Source organism: Chenopodium quinoa, unplaced genomic scaffold (genome assembly GCF_001683475.1).
Source record: "Chenopodium quinoa cultivar QQ74 unplaced genomic scaffold, ASM168347v1, whole genome shotgun sequence".
Lineage (NCBI taxonomy): Eukaryota > Viridiplantae > Streptophyta > Magnoliopsida > Caryophyllales > Amaranthaceae > Chenopodium > Chenopodium quinoa.
In genome coordinates, this window is record NW_018744394.1 from 394,370 (window position 1) to 402,781 (window position 8,412).

An 8,412-nucleotide genomic window follows, 5' to 3' on the forward strand; every position below is an offset into this window, starting at 1 on the left:
TTTTTTAAAATTTTTTTTATTACTTTTGACGGAAAATTCCGTCGGAATTTTACGACGGACTATAATTCCGTCGGTATATTCAGACGGACTATAATTCCGTCGGAATTTTCAGACGGACTATAATTCCGTCGGAAATTGTAAATTCGGACGGAATTTTCTGTCGAAAAGCGCATATATTCCGACGGAAATATTGAATTCGTCGGAAATTTTCGACGGAATTTATATCCGTCGGAAATTTCACTTTTTTCGACGGAATTTCGGGTCCATCGGAACCAGTCTGTCGTAATTTGCTTGTTTTCTAGTAGTGTAGGGAGAGTTCTTTCTCTTTTATATTGGATTCGTACCATCATCCTCAAACTTCCAGTCTTGGTTCCAGACCTATTGGAGTTAACGATCTCCTGGATGGTTAAGGGGTGTAACCTTCACCCAGTGAACAGTTTACAAGTTCCTAAAACTTGTTGGCAACTCTTTTACTCTTGCTTCTTTCCCTTTGGACGCCACCATGCTTTAGTGTATGATCACAGTGGGGTTCAAATTTGGGGTAATGCTTGAAATATTCTCTACAGCACACATTAAGGGTAATATTCTCTTTCTCATTATCTTATTATTTATGCATATTAGTTATATTAATTATGAGCGGGTCTTAGGGTCGGGTTTTATTTCCGCTAAAAGTCAAACTTTCCGATACCCAACATTTTTATGTTTGGTTTGCTTGGGAAATCTATAATAGGGGTAGTCATGATCCTAATATTGATGTATAATGTCTTAATTCTTCTAATGTTAGTATGAATTCCCATGATTTGTCATATAATCCCATTATTAAACCTTGAACGAATGGTTTCAACTTTGCTTCCTCTTTTGTTCATGATGACGAGGTGCATGCTCAAGTTGATGCTAATGGTGTGTTTTAAAATTCTTCAATTTCTAGCATGCCTTCTTATGATGTGTTTTGTTTCCTTAATAATGAATCTCATATGCTTTACTATTCCCCCTCTCCCCAATTTGATGAAAATGCTCATGTTTATAATGTTAATAATCCTACCTTTGGTTATGACTCTTCTTTCATTCTTGATCCTTAAGCCTCTTCACCTTTTCATTCTCCAAATTCTTGTGATGAGTCTCTAGTTTCATATAGCAAAATTAATGAATCTTTGAGGGATTTGGAGATGAATCCCAATCTTAGGCCCTTTGCAAGAAAATTGATGGAAATTTGAAGAGCCAATTGGAGATGATTAGAGAGCGCGCGGAGATTTAAGAATAATATAATTGAAAAGAAAAGAAGAGTTGGAAGGTTAATTTTCATCTTTGACGATTATTTCTGAAAAACCCAACCTAATTTGTGTGTTGAGGATGATGATGATGATTTAGAGCAACCAAGAGAGCTTTAGGATCCCGTTTGTGGGCATTTAAGTGACGATGAAGGAGTTGAGAATGAAGAGAGTGTTGATTTTGAAAATTCCAACCCCTTCTCTTATCTTGATGAGTCTCAAGTGCATGATTGTGATTCTTCTATCCATGAGTATTTAAACTCATTTGAGGATATTTCTAATGTGTTCTTTGAGTGTCAAATGAAAAATCATAGCCTTTTGAGTGAGTTCATTGAGAATGCTTCATGGGAGAGATATGAGTTTGAAATGAATTTCATCCATTCATGTATGGTTTAGAGATTCTGATTCTAGTCTTTGAGGATATAAAGGGAGTTGTTGTTCATCGTTGTGATGGAGAGGATGATGTAGTTTCTCTTGGAAATTGGATGTTTAAGAAAGATCAAGATCATGAGTGTCCTTCTTTTGAGGATTCAATGATTGATCTCCATGCTTTTATTGGTGATGTGAGGAATGGTGGTGAAGATAAGACCATTTTTGAGACCATTTCTCCTATTCCCTCTTCTCATGTCCCTTTTTCAAGAACATTTTACCATATTCCTTACTATCCTATTCCCCTCTTTTCTTTTGTCAAAGAGCCTATTGGGGACCCCCTTGTCTATGATGATTTAAATGTCCCTCATTCGTCTTATACTGAGGAAAAGGGTGATTTTGCCACCCAAAAATATTTTGAGGAGAGTTTAACTAATTTTTATTTTTATTCTTCTTCTTCCTATTTTGATGAGTTTTGTTTTGATTCTTCCTCTTTTTCTTAGCATCTCTCTCCTCATTTGTGTGCCCTATACTTGTTACACATTCTCTTTTCGTCATTTTCCTACTTGTTATCTTACGAAATATGTAGTAGTGAATTTGACAAGCTCTTGCCTTTGTTGGAATATTATTCACTCAAGCGGTCAAGCTTGGACCTTAATTAAGCAAGCCTTTCTCTAGAAGTAACCCGTGTTTTGTTGATTTCATTTTCTTTTCTTTTTAGAATAGTTTTTCTCTCATGAAAATGCTTTTGTGCCTTTTGCTAGGAACATGACTTGATATAATTTTGATGCATTGGTTTGGATCAAGAATTAAGAAATTTTAACTCCACTTTTGCTAGCATATGGAAGATGAGATCCTACTATTGAAGAAATTGGCTTTGAATTAAAAGGTTAAACTCGGTCATTTGCGGGTATTTACAGCCACCTAATATCTTCCTTGGTCTTTGTCTAATGGTTGGTGACTTGTTGGAAATGTGTTGGTTTGTTGGAATAATTCCTTTCTTTTCTCCTCCAATGGATCCTATGATTTATGATTTGAGTGTATTGTCTCATTCAAGCTTGGGGGAAGGTATTCTATCTTGTTTGGTTGGATGTTGATTCATATATGTCTTGCACAATTGTATATTCTCTTCCATGTTCTTTATTTTGAAAATTCCAAAAAGATTTTTATTTCTTTCAAGGTAAATTTGCATCGTCTCTGTGATTTGTTCTTCCTTTGAACATAATACTTTTGAACTTGTGAACTTAAATGCTTTTCTTCCAAAGTGGTAACGGTGTGTACAGTTTGAGAATATGTTTGGTTGATTCTAGGATAGAGTATGCTAAGGTAGTGTGCTAAGAACTTTGGGACCTTGAAGCCCTAGTCTACTTGTTTGTGGTAAGGAGGTGTTGCTTCCTATAGTGAATTTGATGCCAAAAGTGAGTTTTTGCTACAACAATGTGAGGTTTCATTCTTCTAGCCTTTTACCTATTTTTCATGAGTGGCACATGGATCCTTGACTATCGCTTACTTTATCTAGAACTTGACTTTTATCTCTCGATATCGCGACCGAACCATTGTGGAAGGACAAAGGCATCTTTTCGAGGTGGTAATTTTTCCTTTTCTAGGATAGACTTTATCTTTCTGTTTTTGGCTTTATATTTTCTCCTTGCTAACTATTTGAGCCTAATAACTTCTTTTCAAGCCATATTATTAGCTTTTGAGCCATTTGTTTAATTTTTGTCTCCATCTTGGTTATTGTGAAGCTATTGGTCCTTAATTATATTGTTAGAGTTTATATGGTGTGTATGTTTGGATATTTGGTTCTTATGGTGAAAGCAAGTTTGTATTGGATATTTTGTGAATAAATGCAAATTAAAAGTTGCAAAAGTCGTCCATATTCAAAAGAGGCGAGGTTTAAGTAATAAACTGAAAAAAAAAGAGATAGAAATCAATAGCAAATGCTTTGAAAAAGGGAAAAATAATGAAAAACTACAAAGATATTTTGCTGTAAGTGTGATCTCCTTAGTTTAGAGCCATTGGGACAATGCTCCATTTAAGTTTTGGGGGAAGCGTTCTTATGCATTTTGTATATATGTTTGTGGTTTTTGCTTTGAATAAGCTTGAGTTTTTGGTGTTGTTTTGGGTAATTTTACCTATGCCACATGGCCCAATCATGCCCTGACACGTGTCATACCCTACTTGGTCCTTCTTAGGCCAATCTCCTTCTGACACGTGTCTTTCCTAGAACTTGGGAGCAAAAGGCAGTGTTTAACGGCCCGAATCCCGAGAAAGCCGTAATGCGGTGCAACCCATAATAGTTAGGTTAGAATGACCTAATCGGGGGCACATTTTCCCATGACCCTATTAATAGGGAGATTTCCCCCAATTTAGGGACATCTACATTTATTACAGCATACCCTACATTCTCTTACATTAGAGAATCACTTGATCTAGGAGTCGGAGAAGATCTCACCTCATTTTCTGTACTTTCTCCCGTTATTCTTTAAGTACTAATTAGATTGTCGGAGGCGGAGCTCCATCCACCCAGAGTCTCCGTTATTTTGCAGGTACAGGCCGCGCGCAACCAGTCCCCGAGTTGTAACTCTTCCGAGGGACAAAAACACCCATAACATTTGGCGCTGTCTGTGGGGAGAGTACCTCAAAGATGGTTCAAGAGTTTGTACCACCTCCTGAACGTCTGGTTGACTAGCCAGAGGTTTTTTACTAACCAAGAGGATGATGATCCTCAAGTAGAAACCTACATTTCCAAAGATGGCAACCTGATCACCAAACGCATCCATCCTAGAGACACTCTAGAGCGGGGCGAGAGCCAGGCGGGTACAAGCCGACCTCTTGGTCAGCCGGAAGGGGAAACCCGTACGGCAGGTGGATCTGCCCCTGTCACCCGGAACGAACTCATGAGATTCATGACTAATTTCAAGGGTGAAATAAAGGATTTGATCACCAAGAGTAAGGCTGGACCAAGCAAGGGTCAGTCGGCAAGAAAGACTACTGCTGGGAGGAAGAAGCCAGTCAGGGAAAGGCAGCCGACTCCGCATCTAAAGGACAAGGCAACTGGGACCTTCGACTGGTCCAAGATTCTCTTCCCCCATAAGAACACAAGAAATCCCATCCGGGTTGAATAGCTAGAGGGAAACAAAAAGTCAACTCCTAACGCTCGGGAAATCATTACCCGTAGAAGGAGTCAGCAGCTGTCTCAATCAGCCTCTACATCGAGCTTTCCAGACAGCATCAAGAATACATCTGCAAGGAATATTCAATCTCTACATGAGAGCCATACAGGCGGTAATACCGTCCACTCTGGCCCTCAGATGATTGGGAATGCACCGTATGTACTTCCTATGGTATACAGTCCGTACTCCCCTCAATTCAGGCAGCCGGCCCTCTTTAGGGGTCAGACGACATACAATGTCCAACCTTTGGACTGGCAGCTCCGACTGGTAAAACTTGGTGAACAAACTTCTGCGTTCACCAAGGAGATAACCGAAGCCGCACAGCCGGCCGAGGTTAAGAATGTGTTGATAGGTGCTTATGATGGTACCACCAACCCGGAGGATCACCTCATGGCCTACTCCAACCTCATGCACATACAGGGGCTAGAGGACGATGTGTGGTGCCGGTGTTTCCCAGCTACATTGAAGGGCATTGCCCAACAATGGTTTGGCAACCTGCCAACCGGTTGCATCGACAGCTTCAGGAAGTTTGCCTTCCCTGTTTGCCTCCAACTTCTCGACGAACATCCCTGCCAAAAAGACAAGTGTCGACTTGAGCACCATCTTCCAGGGAGATATAGAAGGGCTTCGCTCCTATGTCAGGCGGTTCAACCTGGTGAGAATTAAAATCCATGGGCTGACTGACGAGGTAGCCTATACAGACTTCTTCAAGGGTCTGAGGGATGAGTCGACCTTTAAGTTCGACCTTGTCTGAAAGAGGGTTTTCACCCTCCAGGAGGCGTTGATAGATGTAGAGAGCTTTATTCAAGCTACCGAACTCTGCTTGTCCAGCCATCAGTCGGACTCAAAGAAGTCCGACAAACAAAAGGAGAGTCAGTCTGCTAGAGAAAAAGAGAAAAGAAGTTTGGGCATTTGAGGAACCTGATCAGTCGTCCAAAAAGAAAAAGAAAGAATTCAAACCGTATGTTTTGCGGTATGAATTTAATAAAGACTGCTACACCTTCTTTATAGAGGTGAAGGACCGACTGACTATTGAGAACCCGAATCCTTTGAAAAGTTCCGTTTAGTCGTGGATCAAGAACAAATTCTTCCATTTCCATTAGAAAGTAGGCCATGACACCAAAAACTGTTATAGTCTTAAGCGGACGTTGGACCGTCTTGCTGACAAGGGCTTGTTGAAGTCCTATGAACGGTTTACAAGTTCCTAAAAACTTGTTGGCGACTCTTTTGCTCTATCTTCTTCCTTTTTGGACACCACCGTACTTTAGTGTATGATCACAGTGGGGTTCAAGCTAGGGGTTAATGCTTGAAATTATTCCCTACAGTTTTTGGCGACTCCACTGGGGGGGGGATTTCTATTTTAATTCCTTAATTTGTTTCGGCAATGATTTAGAATGAGTGGATGAGACTCGAAAATTTCTAAGTATTTCATGTGCGTAATTTTGATTAACATTATTGTCATATGCATAAAAAAGATCTCATTGGAATGACCATCCGTAATGAGTTAAAAACATAGGATTTTACACGTAGGAAATTTGAGAAATATCTTTCACAACTAGGACCGAAATAACACCGCGTGAAACTGAAAAATTTTATCGAGCATAGAAAGCTGCTGAGGCATGTGGGAAGCAGCGTCAGGGGCCAGAGCTTGGCACCAGCATTTTAGTCGTAGCGCCAGACGCTAGTATTGGCGCCAGGCGCTACAGTTAAAAGCTGGCGCCAGTCTCTGTTTTCTGGCGCCAATTTCCCCCAATACCGAGCCAGGAATATGCGTTCTAATTTCGATCGGTTTTTTGTATTAATTGCTCGATCCTACTTCCTGATTGAATTTTTTCTCACTTTTCTGAAACCCATATGTGTTCTACATATGGACATAACCCTCTGGGAATTCATGCTCCATCTACCCGATTGAACGCTCCGTGCAACAAAGGGTACATCCGAGATGTTGAATTCACCAAACCATGGAAGCGAGTTTTTCTAAACTCGCGATGTCCCATCCACTCGCGCCAACCCTTCACGGTTAGGCTTCCGCGCGGTGCATCCGGACAATCAACCATGGACCCTCTATTGACTAACCCATATCCCGAACTTTAGATAACTAGAGCCATGGTTAGGTTGCAAACGCATTGAATCATATTGTGCCTACGTAACTAATTGTGCATTATTTGTTATGCATATATAATCTATGTTTCTCTTAACCGTTTGTTTGACTTGTGTTGAGACTAAATAAATTAATGACTTAAGGAACTTTGCCTAATTAATTAATTAATTTGAGTCAATAAAGTCTAATATTTTAATCGGAATTGACCAAGTACGACTTTAGGCACACCCTAATTGACAAATAGCACCGAAAACAAGTCCCAGATCGAAGCTCCAATATTGGCGCCAAGGTCTAAGCTGTAGCGCCACACTATGGAGTGTAGCGCCTGATGAAAGCTTTGTCGTCTGGCGCCAAGCTCCACAGTGCGACGCCAGTCCTGTCGTTTGGCCGACAGTTCGGATTATTGGTCGAGTCATCACCTAGAGTCTAATTAATCAGTTTTCTAACTAATTCGGTTAAGTTTTGCTGTCAATAGTACTTATTTGAGTCGATGATCGAATTTAGGCACTAAGTCCCATGGTCTTACAGAAGAGTCCAAGCATGTCACATATACTCAGCGCACACACCAATACACATACTTTGACCATGTTTAAGAGAGTCTTGTGTGCGCTTTTGCCGTTATTTTTTTTAGGGGGTAAGTCGGATATTAATCCTCCAATAAAAAAAAACTATACTTAGTTCCCTAAAAATATGTACATTATGTTTGCTAAAAATATGCACCCATTTCTACTTTATTCTTTTTTTTCCTCCTTAAAATAAATCGTAAAGTCAAGTTGATTCAAGTCAAATAATTAAAACGCAAAATGGTTTAATTTACAACGCGTGGTCAAGAAAGGAAGGACGGTTAATCAAAGACAACCTCTTCGTACAAGTCCAACTTTTTGACAAACCCATAGCTCGTAAGAGGAAAGATAAGACTATAATGGCAACACAAGAAGAAGTCAATGATCTTAAGAACTAACTGGCTACCGTGACTGAGACAATGAACCTTCTCGCACTCAAGATCGATGATCCCGTGAAGCAACAACAGATGAACCTCATGTAAGAGAGTCTAAGAAAGTTGTCTAGAGACTATAAGTTTCATGAGTTGACATCACAAGGGGTCTCGGTGGACAAAGATCTTCTTCCGCAGAAGTTCAACGCCAACGACATCCCAAAACTCAAAGCAACTGACAACCCTTACTTTCATTTAAGAGCATTCGAAACAATAATGAGTATTAAGGGCATCGATAAGAAAGTTTTCCCCTCTCTGTTCTCACTATCTCTCGAGACCGTTTGCCAACAATGGTTCTTTTCTCTCGAGAAAGAAAAGACCTCTACATGGGAGTCCATAGCAAACGCTTTCTTTGATAGATATAAGTGCAACATTCAAGTCGAGACTGACCATAGGGAACTTAAAATCCTCAAGCAGAAGGAGAATGAAGGCTTCACCTCTTTCTTTAACAAATGGAGAGAAACCTCAGCCAAGATGATCGAGGTGCCAACTGAAAAAGAATCT